The following is a 23,317-nucleotide window of genomic DNA, read 5'->3' on the forward strand; positions in this document are numbered from 1 at the left end:
TGTAATGTCTGGGTTGGGAAAGTCTTCCCAGAGGTGACAAAATCTCCTCTTGCTTCATATCATTCTTGTTACTTTTATATTTTCTACCTCAGCTTATGAATAAGGTATCTGGAGACTTTTGTTGTGTTGTCGCCGGTGGTGAGTTGATAGAATCTGTGGAAACATTTAATTTTGGATTTATCATGATGAAGTCAATTGAATATTTTTTTTTTTTTTTTTTTTTTTGTTGGTGTAAATTCGTGTGAATTTCTATGTTTTAATTTTGTGATTTAAAGAATTTTCAGGACTTATAGGAAAGACTGTGAACTGTTGATATTTAATAATCATAAGTGTTGGAAGACATTGATATTGGAGATCTCCAGTAATATGTTTGTTGTAACTCATTTTTTGTATCACCCTGTAGTTGCTACGTTGAGGCTTCGATCACAAAATCGCTGAGTTTCACAATCGAAACCTCTAGAATAAATTTCCCACATTACCATATATGGTGCTGTAATGCTATTGGCAAAAATAACGCTAAATTGTATTGGTGGAACTTCGGGTTGAAACAGAGGTAGCTTCCCTGATTGGCTGTTTGAGTATTTCCAAATTTCCAGCCTTTTGGCTCCTCAGCAGGAGCAAGGCTCTGTTCAGCGTCTTTGGTTTTCGTACGTCTTAACGATCGGACGCACCTTGTTAGGTGGTCCGCTCACTGGCTCCAGAAATCTCGGGGTAAGCATGTTTTCTTTTCTCAAGTGTTAAATTAAAATGCATATTCATTTGTCCGGAGTTTACCTTAGACCCTGGTTTTCACCGTTTTGATTTTGTAATGCCTTAGTTCGTCAGCTAGGCATATCCTTTGTTTTGGAGGTAATTCCTTTTATTAACCTTTTGTGTAAATGTAAACTGTCCGACTCGTTGGCTGAATGGTCAGCGTACTGCCCTTTGGTTCAGAGGGTCCCGGGTTCGATTCCCGGCCGGGACAGGGATTTTAACCTTGATTGGTTAATTCCAATGGCCCGGGGGCTGGGTGTTTGTGCTGTCCCCAACATCCCTGCAACTCACACACCACACATAACACTATCCTCCACCACAATAACACGCAGTTACCTACACATGGCAGATGCCGCCCACCCTGATCAGAGGGTCTGCCTTACAAGGGCTGCACTCGGCTAGAAATAGCCACACGAAATTATTATTAATGTAAACTTTAATTTTTTTTTCCTTCCGAGTTGCCTTCAGTAATTCCGCGTCAGTTTAGCATACACCTGTTGAGCTCTGCATCCCTCACTGATGTGTATTAGGAGAGGACTGCCCCTCTATAGGCCTCTGCGCTAAATTTAATTTCCATTGTTTCCTTTCCTTGTAACATTTTTAGATTGCCTTGTAAGATGTTTGTAATTATGTCATATTCCCCGTTAAATTTTCATTGTAAATTTCAACATCGAACTTATGCTCATTTATTTAAATGTAGGCCTCATTGTAATTTCATGTAAATATTCACTTTGCTGAAGAACTACCAATAGGACCCTTGTGGTTCGATTTGATATTTTTTTTATTGATATTATTATGCCTTCAATTGGTGTTTTATACCTTTCTTGTTAACATTCTTTAATGTGAGTTAATTGGACTAAAGGGAAAATGCTCTCACGTTTCTATCCCTACAACGTCACGTAAGATCTCATCCTCTGTAGGGTTTCCCAGCCTGCTTCCCATATATCCTTTCTCCCTTTTTTTTTTTTTGCTTTACGTCGCACCGACACAGATGGGTCTTATGGCGACGATGGGACAGGAAAGGGCTAGGAATGGGAAGGAAGCAGCCGTGGCCTTAATTGAGGTACAGCCCCAGCTTTTGCCTGGTGTGAAAATGGGGAACCACGGAAAACCATTTTCAGGGCTGCCGACAGTGGGGTTCGAATCTACTATCTCCCGAATACTGGATACTGGCCGCACTTAAGCGACTACAGCTATCGAGCTCGGTTATCCTTTCTCTAGTTGTCATGTTGGTTATCCTGCGAAGCCACGTGTTGTCAGAATTAAAATGTTTTTCCGAGTGTATCATCGGCTGATGTTATTCTTTCAGGTTTGTTATTTTGGATTATTAAATCATTACTTGTTTTATATGTACCTTGTATTATGTGCTCTCTTCTTCTGCAAAAAGGGGGGGGTTACATCTATGATGTCACTGGTGGTGAGTTGCTACCAACCTCCCCCCCCCCCCCCCCCCCCCTACAGAGGACGAGATCTTAAGTGACGTTGTAGGGAAAGAAACGTAAGAGCATTTTCCTTTTAGTTTAATTTACTCACATTAAAGAATATTAACAAGAAAGGTATAAAACACCAATTGAAAGCATAACATAATTAAAAAAAAATTAAATCGAACCACGGAGGTCCTATCGGTAGTTCTTCAGCAAAGTGAATATTTACACAAAATTACAATTACATTTAAATAAGTGAGCATAAGTTCAATGTTGAAATTTACAATGAAAATTTAACAGGGAATATGACATAATTACAAACATCTTACAAGGCAATCTAAAAATGTTGCAAGGAAAGGAAACAACGGAAATTAAATTTAGCGCAGAGGCCTATAGAAGGGCAGTCCTCTCCTAATACACATCAGTGAGGGACGCATAGCTCAACAGGTGTACGCTAAATTGACGTGGAATTGTTGGAGGCTACTCGGAAGAAAAAAGTTAAAGTTTACATTTACACAAAAGGTTAATAAGAGGAATTGCCTCCAAAACAAAGGATATGCCTAGCTGACGAACTAAGGCATTACAAGATCAAAACGTGAAAATTAGGGTCTAAGGTAAACTCCGGACAAATGAATTTACATTTTAATTTAACACTTGAGAAAAGAAAACATGCTTACCCCGAGATTTCTGGAGCCGGTGAGCGGACCACCTAACAAGGTGCGTCCGATCGTTAAGACGTACGAAAACCAAAGACGCTGAAAAGAGCCTTGCTCCTGCTGAGGAGCCAAAAGGCGGAAATTGGGAAATACTCAAACAGCCAATCAGGTAAGCTACCTCTGTTTCGACCCGAAGTTTCACTAATAGAATTTAGCGTTATTTTTGCCAATAGCATTACAGCACCTTATATGGTAATGTAGGAAATTTATTCTAGTGGTTTCGATTGCGAAACTCAGTGATTTCGTGATCGAAGCCTCAACGTAGCAACTACAGGGTGATACAAAAAATGAGTTACAACAAACATATTACTGGAGATCTCCAATATCAATGTCTTCCAACACTTATAATGATTATTAAATATCAACAGTTCACAGTCTTTCCTATAAGTCCTGAAAATTCTTTAAATCACAAAATTAAAACACATAGAAATTCACATGAATTTACACCAACAAAAAAAATATTCAATTGACTTCTTCATGATAAATCCAGAATTAAATGTTTCCACCGATTCTATAAACTCACCACCGGCGACATCATCATCTATCTGTAATTGGGAATACATTCTGTTGATGACAAATATATTATATTCCCCAGCATTCACTCCCATACAGCAGTCAGTCTGCAGTGATATAAGAATGTTTCTCCTTTGAATTCTCTTTCAGAAAACCATTTATTGCCACTGGAAACTCACTGCAGTGGCTTTGCAACACTGAAGTACTTGAAATTATCTGCGTCTTCCAGTTTTATACTCCTTACAAGTTATATGCAATCTTCTTATGCTTCCTGCTATCTGACGTCACTTTGGTCTGTGGAATGCTCATTTTTATATTATTATGCATGGTGCATTTTTCACGTGCTGAGACATTAAATTGCAAGTTCTTCAACACAGCCTGCCACAAGACTAAGTCTTTGGCATAAGGGAATATGCTTACCACATTTTAACCCAACTGAACTCTCTCCCTGCTATTGTATACCTTTCAGTGGATGATTCATATAAACAATGAACAATAATGATGAATGTCACTGCCTTGCTAATCTTTATAAATGTTTTCAACCATGTACTCATTCTGTATTAGTTCTCATTGGTGATGAATTATCAGTATAAATGCTTTTGAGTGCCTGTAATTACCTAACTTACCTTTACTCTCACAATCCCTTTGTATGATCTTTATCTCTTCCCATGGTATTCTGTGATGTACCTTCTCTACATTTTCAAATCTTAAGTAAAACTGTCTGTTCCTCTCATAGTGCTTTTCAGTTACTTTGCTCATACTGTCCTGGTCTTATACTGCACTGGTATTCATTCAGCTTATTCTCTACCATTGATGGTAACCTCTTTTCTAAAACATTTGTAAACACATTGCCTGGAATACTGGAATGCCTAGTTTGAGGACATGCCTTTCATGTATGGGTTGGTGGATGGAAACACGGTGGAGGCAGCTCCTTTCTACTAAGAACGATATCCAAATCTGCACTGGCCCAATGGAAAAGCATTTGAATGTCTCCATCACTGCCTACATGAATACAACAGCTTTTCACCTGGACCTGGCACCAGAGGACAGCCAAAATCCACTACTCCTACCTCTGTTCAAGCTGCCCTTGAAGCTGTACACCAGAATCCTTGTGTCAGTACAAGGAGTTTAGGTAGAGGGATGCACCTTCCTCATGTCAGTATCTGGCGATTTTTGTGAGAACACCAGCTATATCCGTATTACCTACAGCGGGTCGAAGCCCTGACACTGGCGGATTTTCCTGCATGACTAATGTTCTGCCGGTGGATCCTCCAACAGTGCGTTCCACAGCCACATTTTCCAGCATTGGTAATATGGTCTGATGAGGCAATGTTCACCACTGATGGCATTGAAAACTTCCATAACTAGCGCGTATAAGGAAATATCAGTCCACGTGCCACTGTAGAAGGGGCTCACTACAGAGGTTCTCCATCAACATTCGGGCCTGCATCCTCAGCGAGTGCTTACTGGGATCCTATGTACTTTCCAACTGCCTGACAGGAGAGGCCTTTGGGCAATTCTTATGCACCACGTTACCTGCTCTCTTAAAAGACATGCCACTACAAAAACTTCAGGAGATGTACATCATGTACAATGGCGCACCTGCACATTTTAGTTGCAATATCTGTGAACACCTTAATATATGTCACTCCGGTCACTGGATTGTTAGAGGTGGACCAATTGCTTGGCCTCCCCGATCATCTGATCTTAATTCGCTGGACTTCCCTGTATTGAGTTATGCGAAGTCATTGGTTTACGCAACACCTCTATCAATCAATCAATCAATCAATCAATCAATCAATCAATCAATCAATCAATCAATAATGATCTGCATTTAGGGCAGTCGCCAAGGTGGCAGATTCACTATCTGTTGCTTTCCTAGCCTTTTCCTAAATGATTTCAAAGAAATTGGAAATTTATTGAACGTCTCCCTTGGTAATTTATTCCAATCCCTAACTCCCCTTCCTATAAATGAATATTTGCCCCAGTTTGTCCTCTTGAATTCCAACTTTATCTTCATATTGTGATCTCTCCTACTTTTATAAACGCCATTCAAACTTATTCATCTACTAATGTCATTCCACGCCAACTCTCAATAATAAATAATAACTCTCAATAATAAATTCCTAATTTATAAAATTTATATGTATTGAATAGGTGAAAAAACAAACCTTTTAGCATCCTACATACCACTTAGTCGAGCAGCTCTTCTTCTTTCTCTCAATTCTTCCCAACCCAAACATTGCAACATTTTTGTAACGCTACTCTTTTGTCGGAAATCACCCAGAACAAATCGAGCTGCTTTTCTTTGGATTTTTTCCAGTTCTTGAATCAGGTAATCCTGGTGAGGGTCCCATACACTGGAACCATACTCTAGTTGGGGTCTTACCAGAGACTTATATGCCCTCTCCTTTACATCCTTACTACAACCCCTAAACACCCTCATAACCATGTGCAGAGATGTGTACCCTTTATTTACTATCCCATTTATGTGATTACCCCAATGAAGATCTTTCCTTATATTAACACCTAGATACTTACAATGATCCCCAAAAGGAACTTTCACCCCATCAACGCAGTAATTAAAACTGAGATGACTTTTCCTATTTGTGAAACTCACAACCTGACTTTTAACCCCGTTAATCATCATACCATTGCCTGCTGTCCATCTCACAACATTTTCGAGGTCACGTTGCAGTTGCTCACAATCTTGTAACTTATTTATCACTCTATAGAGAATAACATCATCCGCAAAAAGCCTTACCTCTGATTCCACTCCTTTACTCATATCATTTATATATATAAGAAAACATAAAGGTCCGATAATACTGCCTTGAGGAATTCCCCTCTTAATTATTACAGTGTCAGATAAAGCTTCACCTACCCTAATTCTCTGAGATTTATTTTCTAGAAATATAGCAACCCATTCAGTCACTCTTTTGTCTAGTCCAATTGCACTCATTTTTGCCAGTAGTCTCTCATGATCCACCCTATCAGATGCTTTAGACAGGTCAATCGCGATACAGTCCATTTGACCTCCAGAATCCAAGATATCTGCTATATCTTGCTGGAATCCTACAAGTTGAGCTTCAGTGGAATAACCTTTCCTAAAACCGAATTGCCTTCTATCGAACCAGTTATTAATTTCGCAAACATGTCTAATATAATCAGAAAGAATGCCTTCCCAAAGCTTACATACATTGCATGTCAAAATTACTGGCCTGTAATTTTCAGCTTTATGTCTATCAATCCTTCCTTTATACACAGGGGCTACGATAGCAACTCTCCATTCATCTGGTATAGCTCCTCCGACCAAACAATAATCAAATAAGTACTTCAGATATGGTACTATATCCCAACCTGTTGTCTTTAGTATATCCCCAGAAATCTGATCAATTCCAGCCGCTTTTTTAGTTTTCAACTTTTGTATCTTATTGTAAATGTCATTATCATATGTAAATTTTATTACTTCTTTGGCCTTAGTCTCCTCCTCTATCTCGACATTTTCCTTGTAACCAACAATCTTTACATACTGCTGACTGAATACTTCCGCCTTTTGAAGATCCTCACAAACACACTCCCCTTGTTCATTAATTATTCCTGGAATGTCCTTCTTGGAACCTGTTTCTGCCTTAAAATACCTATACATACCCTTCCATTTTTCACTGAAATTTGTATGACTGCCAATTATGCTTGCCATCATGTTATCCTTAGCTGCCTTCTTTGCTAGATTCAATTTTCTAGTAAGTTCCTTCAATTTCTCCTTCCACAGCCATTTCTAACTCTATTTCTTTCCAGTCTGCACCTCCTTCTTGGTCTCTTTATTTCTCTATTATAATAAGGTGGGTCTTTACCATTCCTTACCACCCTTAATGGTACAAACCTGTTTTCGCATTCCTTAACAATTTCTTTAAACCCATCCCAGAGCCTGTTTACATTTTTATTTACCGTTTTCCACCGATCATAATTACTTTTTAGAAACTGCCTCATGCCTGCTTTATCAGCCATATGGTACTGCCTAACAGTCCTACTTCTAAGACCTTCCTTTCTATCACATTTATTTTTAACTACCACAAAAACAGCTTCATGATCACTAATACCATCTATTACTTCAGTTTCCCTATAGAGCTCATCTGGTTTTATCAGCACGACATCCAGGATATTTTTCCCTCTGGTTGGTTCCATCACTTTCTGAATCAGCTGTCCTTCCCATCTAGAGGATGAAGCAACACTTCACAGCAGAATTTTAAGGGCCTTTCAAACCATACGTACAACGCCAGGCATACTCCATTGTGTGTGTAACTCCATGCGAAAATGAGCACCAGCCTGTGTTATGGCAGTAGGCAGGAATTTTGAATGCCACCTGTAAAATGGTGCCTGGCATACATCCATAAAGGAACTTGCAAGCTAGCCCTCAACACTGGAGAGTCTAGTCCATGACAAGAGTCTGATATCTCAGATAATATACATTTCCTCCTCTATATTTGAGGAATCCAACCCTGCAATTATGCTGTATCTTTCTGAAATAATCTGTAGATTGGTATAATTACAGTCTTTGTTCAGTCTGAAAAAATCTTACCAAACATGCACGTTAATCTGACTACTCTACAAAGCCATTCCAATCAATCAGTCAGTCAATCAATTAATCGATCACTACTGATCTGCATTTAGGGCAGTCACCCAGGTGGCAGATTCCCTATCTTTTGTTTTCCTAGTCTTTTCTTAAATGATCGCAAAGAAATTGGAAAATTATTGAACATCACCCTTGATAAGTTATTCCAATCCATAACTCCCCTTCCTATAAACTAATATTTGCCCCAATTTGTCCTCTTGAATTCCAACTTTATCTTCATATTGTGATCTTTCCTACTTTTAAAGACACCACTCAAACTTATTTGTCTACGGATGTCTTCCCATGCCATCTCTCCACTGACAGCTTGGAACATACCACTTAATCAAGCAACTCGTCTCCTTTCTCCCAAGTCTTCCCAGCCCAAACTTTGAAACATTTTTGTAACGCTACTCTTTTGTCGGAAATCAGCCAGAACAAATCGAGCTGCTTTTCTTTGGATTTTTTCCAGTTCTTCAATCAAGTAATCATGCTAAGGGTTCCATACACTGGAACCATACTCTAGTTTGTGTCTTACCAGAGACTTATACGCCCTCTCCTTTACATCCTTACTACAACCTCTATATACCCTCATAACCATGTGCAGAGATCTGTACCCTTTATTAACAATCATAGTTATGTGATTACCCCAACGAAGGTCTTTTCTTATATTAACACCTAGGTACTCACAATGATTCCCAAAAGGAACTTTCACACCATCAACGCAGTAATGAAAACTGAGAGGACTTTTCCTATTTTTGAAACTCACAACCTAACTTTTACCCCCGTTTATCATCATACCATTGCCTACTGTCCATCTCACAACACTATCGAGGTCACCCTGCAGCCGCTCACAATCTTGTAACTTATTTATTACTCTGTACAGAATAACATCATCTGCAAACAGCCTTAACTCTGATTCCACTTCTTTACACATATCATTGATATATTTAAGAAAACATAAAGGTCCAATAATACTGCCTTGAGGAATTCCCCTCTTAATTATTACAGGGTCAGATAAAGCTTCGCCTACTCTAATTCTCTATTTTCTAGAAATATAGCCACCCATTCAGTCACTCTTTTTTGTAGTCCAATAGCACTCATTTTTGCCAGTAGCCTTCCATGATCTACCCTATCAAATGCCTTAGATAGGTCATCTTGATTGATAAATTTCATTTTTTTCCGTATTGATGGTCACCAAATGTCGTAAAAGAAAGAGAAGTTCCACCTGATCAATACTTATTTATTATAACATGTATAATAGGACCGGTTTCGACCTCTTAAAAAGTCATCTTCAGCTGCATTAGAATCTTATATTATTTGCATCTTTGTATTGTAACAGTAAATTTGGTACTTCGGTAGTGATGAGACGCAGGGCGTGTACCAGTCGCTGAAGTGCATACAGAGGGAGAGGGTTTGTTTAAAAGAAATCCTAAAAACTTTTTTTCAGAGTTTATTAAAAAATTGAAATTAATATCACCTCTGTACAGCGTATACAGTCGAAAATGTTCCTCGTCCTATGGCTGGCGATGTCCTTGGATTCCGGCAGCTCCATTTTCCATAGCAGCGAACCACCATTCGTCCCCCGATGGAAGTTCTAGAAGATCTATTCGGTGTCTTGAAGATCCATGGCGTTGAGGTAGTCCTTGTAAATGGTGAACATGAATGAACATCGTTAAGCTCTGGGGCGAGTTAATGCAAAGGCTGCTTCTGCACAGATGAGAGAGTGTTTATAAATGCTTTTAACAAAGTCCAAACACAAATGTCTCGGTGAAATGTCACTTAATTTTGTCACGTGTCAAGTGAAAGAAATATTCATAAAATAAAGTCCACTCGGAACTGATTGTCGAGTTTAACAGAGTTACTTAAAGTTTGTTGCACCTATAACAACGTAAAGTAATATCACATGACTTAGTTCATTGAAGCACTGTTCAATTTAAATGAAATAAAGATGTTCCGCTCGTGAATCAGAACTCATTCACGTATTGAAAATAACATGAAACCAAAAGACGAAATTGAGTACTGACAGTCCTTGGTTCGACTGTTCGTAAACTAAATGTTCACAGAATTGAAATACACTGTTTATTAGAATAGAAATGCACTGTTCACACATGCACAGTTCACAGTTTATGACCTAAAATGTCGACACAGTTTATGGATTGGTAAATTAATTTTGGATTCAAACACAGTTTTATAACTCAAAGTATTTAGTACTCGGCAAGGAGCAATCAGTTCTAAGTCCATAAAATTTCAATTTCGAACACTCGAAAACGTTTGCGGGTCTTGGACACTCGTATAGAGTAACAGTCAATAGATAATGTCCAGACGATACACAATTCACCTCACGTCCTATCGGAGTAAAAGGTTGTCACAATATAAAGAAATCTGCATAAGTCCATATTCACCATGACTAGATTAAAGTCCACGAACTTGAAACTTAATAGCGGCCTCACGCTCGATCACGGTAGCCGCGAACTGACTGTGCGAATACTACAGTCTAGTGTGCACATAGAAATCCCGGCCACACACTGGTATCACACTCAGGCAACATACTGTAACCTGCTGGAATACACACACTGATCTGCTGAGCAGAGCAGTACGTATTTATATCTGATCCGTCGCAACTCGTAGAACATTCTACATCAGTCCAGGCTCTGTAGTGCGGCGAGGCATGCTGTGACGTCACCCGCTCACTACGTCACACGCGCGCAGTTGTTGCTCGCTGCCTAGTTAGTTCTTCGTAAGCGGTCCGGAGCATAACATGTAAGTTTAAGATTTTTATGACGGGGACTTAGTTTGTACCGCCGTTACCGGTACAGTATTATGCCTCATTATTTAAGAACTTTATAACAAATTCTGAAGTTGACAACATTATGGTGGTTATGCTTATGCTTTGCTAAAAAATTTCTAATTTTACAGCTAAGCTAAAAGTTATATAAACAAATTAAAATGCTCTTAATACATAATAAAATATGACACAATATATACATATGTCCAATTATTGACAAGAATAATTGAATGAGTTCGTCTTCTATCTTAATCTTTATGCGTAATGAGTATGTTGGACTAGTTCGTGATAGTCACAATAGGCGTTTGCCTTGTCAGTTAAAAGGAGTTCCATTAACATATAAATGCTTAGTCATGTGTGAGATAAGCTTAATTGTCACTTATAAGGTAGTTAATATTGCGTTCATATTAACAGTAATTACGTTAGGTAATATGAAATTATGTGTTGATTATCCATTAAAATAATAAATTACATAAACACAATGAAGCATTAGCAGACATGGTAAAATGTGCTTGGATGCACTGTTAACAGTCTAAAGCAACAGGTAATAGTATGTTTTTGCGTTGTTTTTATAGTACGTATTACATTAGTTGATATGAAAATTGTCCATTAAAATAAATTACATAAACACATTAAAACATTAACATTAAAATGCTAAAATGTTCATTTCACAGATGCATTAGTTGCCATGTGTTGGATAAAAACTCGTCGTATTCATTAAATTGCCAGACTGTGCCGTCTTCTGATGTTTGTTGATATGTGGAAGCTTAGTTCTTATGTTGTGTTTCTAGTGGTTGGAACTGATTATATTTGCCCTGATGTTATTAAGTGGGCATAGCCTCTCAGTTCAATAACCCTGTAATGATGTAAGTCCTCTGTTAATAGAAAAGCTAGATAAAGATATTAGGAACCTGATTGAATCAAAATGTTATTGAAGTTGACTCACCTCAACGGTTATGTACTTTGCGCGGCGTCTGCAGCACGACGAGTGTGTCTGCTCGTGTCGAGTGCGATGTGATGAAGCGCTAAGGAAGGGGAAGTAGGGGCGGCAAGGGGAATATTTCTGGAACGTTGGCAATGTAGGAGAGGGTCCGGGGGGCATTGCGGACGAAGACAGTAGAATGAGAAACTGTTACGTAGGGTTCGAAAGACTGACGAATTTTCTGGAATTCTTAGCTTGTCGAGTAACAGAATCAAGCAATCGTATAATACTTTGGGTTTCTCAGAAATTTCATTCAAATTTAGGTTAGCATTATAATACTGGTCTAGATGTATTAGGCACGCTTCTGTAATGTCAAGCCTCGGTCCCTTGGATAGTTTTTCCATTATTTCAAGATCGTGATTTATGTCTGTGAATTTATGCCTATATTCATGGACGTGTTGGCCTACAGCTGAAAATCTATTGTATTTCACAGCATTGAGGTGTTCTTGATATCTAACATTAAAAGCTGCGCCCAGTTTGCCCTATATATCCGCTCCCACAGTCTTTGCATTCGAACCTTGAAATAACACAACGTTATTCACGCAAATTTCCTTTGTTACAGATACACCATCATTCAAATATTGTGAAAGAAACAAATCAACACCTCAAGATTTTGAATTGATCTCCCTTTTGACTAAACCATCATAAATTACAAACTATTACCAAAGGAAAATCTGATCGCCTAAACAAGACTAGTTCGATGGAACTACCTAATTCATCATTTTACTGTTCAAAACTAATAAATTACAGTCGCAAGCCTCAAAATTAATACTTGAAGCAGAATTCCAACGTATCAAAGATTTTAATTGTCAGACACTAATAAGTTTTAACAAATATTACGACTCAAACTTTAACTTTAACATAGAAGTCAAATTACAGTTGTTTTTAATAAACTAGAACTTTGAGAAAACAATTTTAGCCAAATTTTCAACATTTTCAAGATGCTGTGTTTTGGACGTCAGTGTCTTTAGAATTAATGGGTATTCTATTTTTAGTATAGTCATTCATATTGTTAAACTATTAATGTGTTCACAAATTCCTATGTTTGTTTTTTACTACTTAATTTTAGGATTATAATTAAGCACAAATTTGTCAAAGCAAATTAAAAATGACAGGTCTTAACCTTGAGATGATTACATAGGCTGAGGATGCTTGAAATCAAGTGAAACATGTCCCTATAAATTAATGTTGTAGCGTTATGATCTTCTAACAACATAAAATTGTGTTGAAAAGGTGGAATAAAAAATCACGATATTGTAAGCATAAAGCCAATTGAAAAAAAAAATCTCTTTAGATGTACTGGGTCTGCTTACTGTCTATTCCTTGCATCTTTTAACTGATCATGGTTAGATACTTCTTATTTCCTTATAATTGAAGGCAGATCTTTCTTTCTGTATCTTAGGTATAATAATACTCTCACTGATGATTACATTGCAGGATATTTCATCAAATCATTTTCAGAATATCCTTGTGTTCATTACAGACTTCTGAATTCAAGCTTGGTGATAGGTATGTTATGGATATGGTACCTGTATCATTTTAAGTTTAAATGACAAATGGCCTTGCACTTAATGAATTTGCTGCTCCTATTCCCTTACAAATATAGAAATCTAGTAAGGATTTCCCATTCATAGTAACTTCCATATCTTCTTCACAAATTACCCATAAACTTCTCATACCTTTTTGTTCTGTTTTTAATTTTTGCTTTGAAATCACTCATTGGTGCTGTATAATCCCAGTCTGCCCATCCATGCAGTGAATACAGTGACATAATGTAGATTAATTTTTCCAACCGTCAAATATACTCACTTTGTTCACTCATTTACATGTTTAGCACACACTTTGTTGCATGTTGTGTTTTCTTAAGCCAACAACTGCTGAGGTCAGGGTTGGACAAAAACAGGTTATTTAAATCACCAAGAAACCTGGTTTTGTGAGTTGAAACATGTTTTCTTTGTGTTCAAAACACATGTTTTTTCATTGCTGTTATGTGGCAGGAAAAGTAGCCTTGCTTTAATATACTGGTGCTTGAATAAAATCTGATTAATGACTAAGCTCTTTAAGCGGATTTTAGTTGTATGTTGCCACTTTGTTGTTAAATGGCACATACAGACTCCACCTTGAATAGACCTTATAGTTTTAAGTTTATTGAAGACATATGTATTGTGACAACATTTTAAATATGCTTTTATCTTTACTGTTTAATGTTTGTCCTTTGCAAGGCTGAAGATGTCCGCACCGGGCGAGTTGGCCGTGCGCGTAGAGGCGCGCGGCTGTGAGCTTGCATCCGGGAGATAGTAGGTTCGAATCCCACTATCGGCAGCCCTGAAAATGGTTTTCCGTGGTTTCCCATTTTCACACCAGGCAAATGCTGGGGCTCTACCTTAATTAAGGCCACGGCCGCTTCCTTCCAACTCCTAGGCCTTTCCTATCCCATCGTCGCCATAAGACCTATCTGTGTCGGTGCGACGTAAAGCCCCTAGCAAAAAAAAAAAAATGATGATGTCCGCAAGAGGGATGAAAAATGATCCTTTAACTTTGTTTTTAAGATTAAAGTCTTTGAGTATTGTAAAGGTGGAACTTTTTATTGATAATGTCATAAAACGAATGAAGATTTGATAAAAAATTGCTATCTTGACAAACCCTCGCAGTGAAGAGAAGCAAGCACATCGTTGGTGGAGTTGGATCCATAACGGTAACCTCACACTCCTATACGATAATGCCACGGATTGTGTTGGATGATACGCTTCTTCCTTTCGTATGTCCTTGTATCAAAGCCCATTGGCCATTTTCCTGCAAATATGACCTTCAGTTTACCGAACATTAAAACGTTTGCAAGCAGATCTGCTAATACGACCAAGAGGGATTTAAAGGTCTTCCTAGAACGAACAGTGTGCCAGATATACAGTCACTTACTGAAGTTCTTCGTTTGGTTGTTTCTTGGGCAGCCAGTAGAGATGACAAACTATACAACTCTGCAGTTCCTGAAGGCTTTGAATAATTTCGACTCAGATTTCCTTCCTGATGTCCTCATTTCTTACTCTTGTTCTTTCCGATGTTTCGTATTATACATCTTAAAAATTTCATTTCAATGGCCTGCATTTTATTCTCCCGTCTTTCTGATAGTGTCCTGGTCTTCACTACTTATATCAGTATTGAGCAATAATACATCATGCACTTCATTGGTACTTTCTTCCTCCACACACAGCTTGAATGCATTTCCCTCTTGAATCCTTTTACTGTCTCCATGAATGAAATGTCGTATGACTTTTAGTGCCGGGATATCCCAGGATGGGTTCAGCTCGCCAGGTGCAGGTCTTTCTATTTGACGCCCGTAGGCTACCTGCATGTCGTGATGAGGATGAAATGATGATGGAGACAACAAACACATACACCCAGCCCCCGTGCCATTGGAATTAACCAATTAAGGTTAAAATCCCCGACCCGGCCGGGAATCGGACCCAGGACCCTCTGAACCGAAGGTCAGTACGCTGACTGTTCAGCCAACGAGTCGGACACTGATCTCCATGTCTAGCCCAGACAGAATGGAGAGGGATATAGATGGTTTGGACATGTTGAGAGGATAGGAGGGAGGGCAAGAGAGCGACTAGACTAAGGTAGTTAAAAATGACCAAGAATAATTAGAAGAAATCTGGATTGGAACCCAGTTAAAGAGGAACGATGATGTTTTGATAGAGGAAGATGGAAAGGGGCCGTAAACTTACCATCCCGGCAGGAGCAGGACATGGGGAAAGGGTGATGATGAGTTATATAGTTCAGTAGCCTATATAATTTGAATATTATCTTTTCAGCTTTACTCAGATTTGTTACTCAGTGTGTGGAAAGCTCAGTTGCAGCATTAAAACAGTGTGTCCTGATGTACGAACGTCATCCTCTTTACAAATACTGGATGGTTCCATTTGTGGAGAAAACATTTGAGCATTAAGGATAACCTCTTTAACCCATTCCTGCCCCTAGCATTCATAGATGCCTGTCTGCTCCGTTTCCACTCCGGTCGTAAGTGCCCGACTGCAACAAGTGTCATTATTTGCCATCTATGGGTCCTTCTTGTTACTTCTTGATAGTTTAGAATTTCTGTAATGCTTGTATAAGCGTGTTGTAGAATTAAGGTGGCCTAGGAAATAAAAGAAGAGCTAAAATCCAAACAAAACAGAGCAAAAATCCAAACATTCGTGATTGTTGATCACCTGTTTTTGATCGTGGTTGCCTTGAGTGCAGCAGATAATGAAAGCAAACTAAATATAGATGACAAAAATGATATGGAATCTTTTGGTAGCAGTGGAAGAGAAGTCTTTTTGATGAAGATGATTATGATTATGATGATGTTGATGATGAAACTAATTTCAGTGAAAATAGTGATATTAATGAAAAGGATGATGAATCAGACCTGATGGCCAAGCAAGGGGGATGGAGGAGGAAAATTTTCAATCCTAGGACTCTTGAAAAGACAGATGTGTTTGTGGTAACATATTTTCTTGAAGTGCTAAACATTTATTTTGATTCTGTTGAATAATTTGCATAGTATATTAATTTTTGCAATAGAGTGTACTTTCCTTTATTTTTTGCTCAATACGTAATGAAACATGGGGATAAGGTGCCTGAGAATACGTGCAGCAAAGGTTAATCTGTTCTGTGCATGTGGAAGAAAAGAATGTGATTTTGTTGACTAATAAAAATATTACTTTATACATTTTTAACTGATATGTATGAATTTTTTTATTAAAATGAAAATTCTTAGAGACAATTCCAAAGCTTTGTAGAATTTATCCTAAGGCCTTTTTCTGGTCCTGCAGCCCATTTGTTGAGAAATGCTGCTCAAATGCATATCCCAGTACTGAAATTTGGCCCCTTCCTTCAAGTTCGTTTTTATTCTCTCTAATCTTTCCATATTTCCCTGAATGTAGAACTAGTGAGGGTGCCAAGTAGTGCAGTCTGGTTCGTTACAGGTGTGAGCTGAATGGAGGGGATCTGCTACAGTTCTTACTTCACTCTACTATTCTTCTTTAATCTTTTTTTCTTTCTTCTTGCTGAGAACATAAGGTAAGCTGCTTACAGATGTAAGACAAAAGTGGGGTATGAGAGATAATATTGTGTGTATTTCTTTTGTTGGTAAAACTTTACTAGCTAGTTTGCAGAAGAGAGGCTAACATTCCAACATGGCATGGTTCATATGACGTCAATACACGCCTGGCAACTTAGGAACGTAGACTAGTGACAAGGACATGACAGAACATGTAATATGTCCGACTAGTGACAAGACCATTTGGCTGGTGGGGGATGTTAGCGTCCAGGTTAGAGCGACTAAGCAACCCACAGGCCTCTAGAGTCCCCTGTGACAGTATTGGCTATTAACAAGACCATCAAGTAGTTACATCTGGATACTGCAAGTACATCCAGCACACTACATGTCACGCCACTTTCCAACACTGGAGTTTCATTATTTTCACAGAGTGTGGTAGCCGTTGGCCTCGCACGATGCAAGCTCTCTGAGACAATAGAAACTGCCCTGCAGCTAATAGCAACACAGCAAATGGCCACAGTTCAGAGATTGACATAGTCCAAGTTTTAATTTATAAGTAAAAATACTTCTAGGGGTGGGTGGGTCGGTCTGTGGCAAGCATACAGGAAGGATCTCTCCTCCCATATACTTTAAGTAGGTACCTTAGGTATTGTTTCATATAATTTTTTGTATGATTTTCACCTTCCTAAAATGTGAACAAGCTAGTAAAGTGCGACCAACTTGCACTCGAATAGTGGTGAAGCTTGGAAAAATTGTTTGAGTAAGCTGAACAGAACTCAACCTTTCATGAAATAATATTACGGGAAAGAAATTCAGCATATTTATGCAAAGGTGGGGATGTTAGTACCACCACTTGTCGACAAAAACTCGTTTTAATTGTCAGAGATACAATTACACTTTTCTAGAACCACTTTCATGTAGATTACGGATATACCTTCCGTTTCATCATATCAAGTAAACATTTTAAATTACATATACATTAAATTGATGGAGGTACACATATATTTAAATGTAATCGTTGCAACAATACAATTATTACACGAGGAAGTATGACCAAATATGCATAGTAATAATTATGACAATAATGATCATTGAAAAGAGGAACATAAATTAGTGAACAAAACTGGAGGCTAGAAGTGCTTAGCAGATGATTGACTTTTATGCTCTGAGCCATTGTGACATAGCATATAACAACAGTCTGACATCGTGGATTCATTTCAGAAGCCCTGGTAATGTTTCTCCATTGACTTAAATTCTTGGTGAAACCTTTCACCCATTTTGTCACTGACATTATCAAAGTAGGTTGGGAAAAAAATTATGTGCAGATGTAGGAAATTAAGTTTTAATGACATATGGCAACCCATGGAATCATCGTCAGTAGTCGAGAGACAGTTTATGTTCAATAATTTTCTATAATCTCACTCAGTATGTCAAGTTGCCTTTGGACTTCCTCTCTGTGTGCCCCCCACACCATCTGCGAGCTGCATTTCCTCCAGCTCCCTGTTCTCATATTCTACTTTCGTCTCCTTCACAATTTTATCCATAACCATTATGAATAACAGTGGCGACAGCACACTTCCTTGTCGTATTCCATTTTCATTCCAAAAACACTCTCTCCTCCCTATGTCTAGACACTGCTTGCACATCCTTTCCATTGCATTACTTGTCATTCGTTTGCTCTGGGTACTCTATCGCAAACCTTTTCTAAATCAAGGAATGTCCTCACCATATCTCTTCCATATCCTCAATGTTTTTCCATTAACTGCCTCATACTGAAGATGGAGTCTAGTGTTGATTTTCCATATCAAAAGCCAAATCGCTCTGTTTGTAATTGTCCTTCCACCTTTCTTGTCATTTTTGCTACCTGAGATATGAGTCTGATTCCTTGATAATTATCACATACATATCTTCTTGTGCACTTTCCTAAGTGTAGGTATTATTACTCCTGTACGCCAGTCAGTTGGTACAGGTTCTTCTTTCCAAATACACCTAAATAGCATATACAGCCATTGCAGACCAATGGCTCCTGCTGCATTTTTCCTTTGCACACACAGTCATCCAATCCTGCTGTTTCCCCATTTTCATTTATCAGCAGTTTCCACCTCTTCCATTATGATTTCACTCTCTGGGATCTGTCTCCTCACACTCTACCTCTATCATCTCATCTACACCCCTTCTCACATTCAGGAGTTCATCAAAGTAATCCTTCCATATTCTGCTTATCTCCTCTGCTTGTGTTATACTCTCCTTTTTTCCCCGTTTCACCTGCTTTGTGTAAACTCCCTTCTTTCTTACAAGTCCATATAGCATCCTTTTACTTTTATACGGATAGTCTTCCAACTCTTGTGTAAATCCTTCCCAGTTTTTCTTCCTTTTTTCCACTTACTACTTTCTGCACCTTGTTTTCAATTCATGATACTTTCTTCCATTTTATCTGTATTCCATGCTTGCTATGCTTCCTTTACCCTCTCGTTCCGCCATGGAGTCTTGCTTCCATATATTTTCATTTCCATACTTTTATTTCCTTCTCTCTTTATTAATTTATTTTGTTTTCACTATTGTACTTCTTCCACTACCCTACAACCTCCATCAAAGGCTACTTCTGCCAAGGCTGTTACATCTAACAACTGCTTATGACTAGCTTTATACACCAAGAAGTATTCCATTACTGTCTTTTTCCTTCTGTTTCCCCCATCAATATCTTATACTCTTTCTATTATTCTTCCTGAGCCATACATTACCCACATTAAACCATTTCTCACTCAGAAGAAATCTGCAACATCTCTCTCTCTCTCTTCATTCTTCTTGCAATATCCAGAAATTTGAATTACTTCTTCCATTCCTTTTCTCTCGTATCCCACCATTGTATTAAAGTCTCCCATTACAATCGCTTCCACATCCGTTATTTCTCTCTCCAGTGTCTCTAAGAATTCGTCCTGATTTTACTTCTCTGCATCGAGTCTGGGGTGCATTCACATGGATGAATGGATGAAATCCTTTATTCCATTCTCTGTCCTTAACTGTATCTCAATTATTCTATCACTTGTGTAGGCCAATTTATCTGCATACTCTAGTTATTTTTTTTCTCCACTCCATTCTTTGCCTTGTGTCCTCCACTGCAGTAGAGTATCTCTATTCCTCTTCACTTACCTTCACTCAGTCCCATCATAGCTCTATTCTCCTTCTCCAGGTAATCAGTCATCTTTCCTGACTTTCCAGTCGGTGACATGAGGTTGATTTTTGCCATTTTCATAACATTCTGTACTGGTCGCCCACTTCTCACAGCTCCCCCAGCATAAGAACACTGCCTCGCCTCTGAGCAACATCCTGACCATTTCCGAGGATGATTTAAATGTCCCATATTCATTTTAGGCTGTAATTTTAATGGGGTCTACACTCCCAAAGTCATTTTAGAACTAATGCCAGCGGGTGATCAGGCCGCTCTTAACATGGGGTACAGACACCATTTGTAGCCACCCCTAACCTGGGGTCTGACACGGCTTGATGGGTTCCATTGTCATTTCCTACACTTGAGTGGATCAGCCCTCCTGAGGATACTCATCCACCCGAAGCTGTTGGTCACCTTGTGGGATTGGGGTATTTAGCACTGCCCAGCACGTGATTGTGATATTGAATAAGGACAGTAATTTAAAAAATAATGGAAATATTTTAAGTGCAGGTCTGTCATAAACATTGAGTATCCGGGGTTCCTTCTTTGCAAGATAAGAGATTCTGAAATTTCCAGTGCATCTCTGAAATCTTATTAATAGTACTTGTAGTTTTCTTATTAGCTTTCACAATAATTTTAATGCCCTTTTACCTCTTTCATTCATTTTACTTTCCCTTACACTGTTATATCTAACTGTGCACATTAGACGGAATCTAAATCATTTTACATCTACATAAGTGATTTATAAAATGTAATTTGAAGCTTTACGTAACTTCAAGTTGACATCTTTTGTAAAAATTGTCATGAAACACACTATTTTTCACTTCAAAGAACTGTAACTCACTGGGAAGAATGCTGTAGTTTGTATCGGTGGGCAGTTCCTCTCCCTGCATGACAACTATCGACTGACGAGAGAAGGCATTCACATATCAGTAGTATAGTCAATTCAAAGAGAATATTTGCAAACATTTTTTGAGAAAGTTCAGCTTACCCTGTCTGCCCTCAGGTTTCACTACTGCGTTTGAATAAGGATCAAGTATTATTAGCTGCACGCTCATCAAAATAAGTTTCACATCACCCCTGTGAGTAGTGTGAGTGTGGTGTTTGAGACCTAACCACCTCTTTGTAGCCCTACCTAAAGGCCGGTCTCCACTGGTTAACATTTAACACCAACGTGTCAAATTTAACATGTTACAATTGACATGTATATTGTGATTGTGTCTTCCAGTTGACTCTGCATGTTAACTCAGAATGTTGAGGTTAACACTTTTAACATGTTGGCGTGTTTTCCGCTCCAAGTGGAAAATATGTTGAGTCAATTCGTTGTTCGTGATATTTCGGCACAGCTTTGGCAACATCCGTGTTCTTTCCATTCCAACAGATAGCCCAAATGACGTGCTTCTCATGAAGTAGAATTATAGTTACAACACTCTGCATCACTCGTTCTCTTTGTTATAAGCTATAAATACAGTACGCGCACCTGTGTCGTTCTCTCTGCACTATATTAAAATTTATAGTCAGAAATGGAGTGGAGCAAGGAGATCACACTGGACTTACTAAATGATATAATAGAAAGACCTTGTTTGTGGGATGTCTCATCAAAAGAATACGGAGATAAAGCGAAGAAAGCCGACTGTCAATCAGTCAATACTGATCTGCATTTAGGGCAGTCGCCCAGGTGGCAGATTCCCTATCTGTTGTTTTCCTAGCCTTTTTATAAATGATTTCAAAGAAATTGGAAATTTATTGAACATCTCCCTTGGTAAGTTATTCCAGTCCCTAACTCCCCTTCCTATAAATGAATATTTGCCCCAGTTTGTCCTCTTGAATTCCAACTATCTTCATATTGTGATCTTTCCTACTTTTATAAACGCCACTCAAACTTATTCGTCTACTAATGTCATTCCACGCCATCTCTCCGCTGACAGCTCGGAACATACCACTTAGTCGAGCAGCTCGTCTGGTTTCTCCCAGTTCTTCCCAGCCCAAACTTTGCAACATTTCTGTAACCCTACTCTTTTGTTGGAAATCACCCAGAACAAATCGACCTGCTTTTCTTTGGATTTTTTCCAGTTCTTGAATCAGGTAATCCTGGTCAGGGTCCCATACACGGGGAACATACTCTAGTTGGGGTCTTACCAGAGACTTATATGCCCTCTCCTTTACATCCTTACTACAACCCCTAAACACCCTCATAACCATGTGCAGAGATGTGTACCCTTTATTTACTATCCCATTTATGTGGTTACCCCAATGAAGATCTTTTCTTATATTAACACCTAGATACTTACAGTGATCCCCAAAAGGAACTTTCACCGGGCGAGTTGGCCGCGCGCGGCTGTGAGCTTGCATCCGGGAGATAGTAGGTTCGAATCCCACTATCGGCAGCCCTGAAGATGGTTTTCCGTGGTTTCCCATTTTCACACCAGGCAAATGCTGGGGCTGTACCTTAATTAAGGCCACGGCCGCTTCCTTCCAACTCCTAGGCCTTTCCCATCCCATCGTCACCATAAAACCTATCTGTGTCGGTGTGACGTAAAGCCCCTAGCAAAAAAAAAAAAAAAAAAAAAAAAAAAAAAGGAACTTTCACCCCATCAACACAGTAATTAAAACTGAGATGATTTTTCCTATTTGTGAAACTCACAACCTGACTTTTAACCCTGTTTATCAACATACCATTGCCTGCTGTCCATCTCACAACATTTTTGAGCTCACGTTGCAGTTGCTCACAATCTTGTAACTTATTTATTACTCTATAGAGAATAACATCATCCGCAAAAAGCCTTACCTCTGATTCCACTCCTTTACTCATATCATTTATATATATAAGAAAAGATAAATGTCCAATAATACTGATATGAGGAATTCCCCTCTTAATTATTACAGGGTCAGATAAAGCTTCGCCTACGTTATTGCCCTGAGATCTATTTTCTAGAAATGTAGCAACCCATTCAGTCACTCTTTTGTCTAGTCCAATTGCACTCATTTTTGCCAGTTGTCTCCCATGATCCAACCTATCAAATGCTTTAGACAGGTCAATCGCAATACAGTCCATTTGTCCTCCTGAATCCAAGATATCTGCTATATCTTGCTGGAATCCTACAAGTTGAGCTTCAGTGGAATAACCTTTCCTAAAATCGAACTGCCTTCTGTTGAACCAGTTATTAATTTCACAAACATGTCTAATACAATCAGAAAGAATGTCTTCCCAAAGCTTACTGGTCTGTAATTTTCAGCTTTATGTCTATCACCCTTTCCTTTATACACTGGGGCTACTATAGCAACTCCCCATTCATCTGGTATAGCTCCTACGACCAAACAG

At 38.6% G+C, this 23,317-nt stretch overlaps 1 protein-coding gene across 5 annotated transcripts in view; it reads left to right on the forward strand.

Moving 5' to 3' along the window:
• The window catches only part of rtet (major facilitator superfamily domain-containing protein rtet), a 294,106-nt gene that overhangs the window by 101,693 nt on the left and 169,096 nt on the right, over positions 1-23,317 (forward strand). The window lies entirely within an intron of this gene.

The sequence above is a fragment of the Anabrus simplex genome, chromosome 2 (assembly GCF_040414725.1).
Source record: "Anabrus simplex isolate iqAnaSimp1 chromosome 2, ASM4041472v1, whole genome shotgun sequence".
Taxonomy (NCBI): Eukaryota; Metazoa; Arthropoda; class Insecta; order Orthoptera; family Tettigoniidae; genus Anabrus; species Anabrus simplex.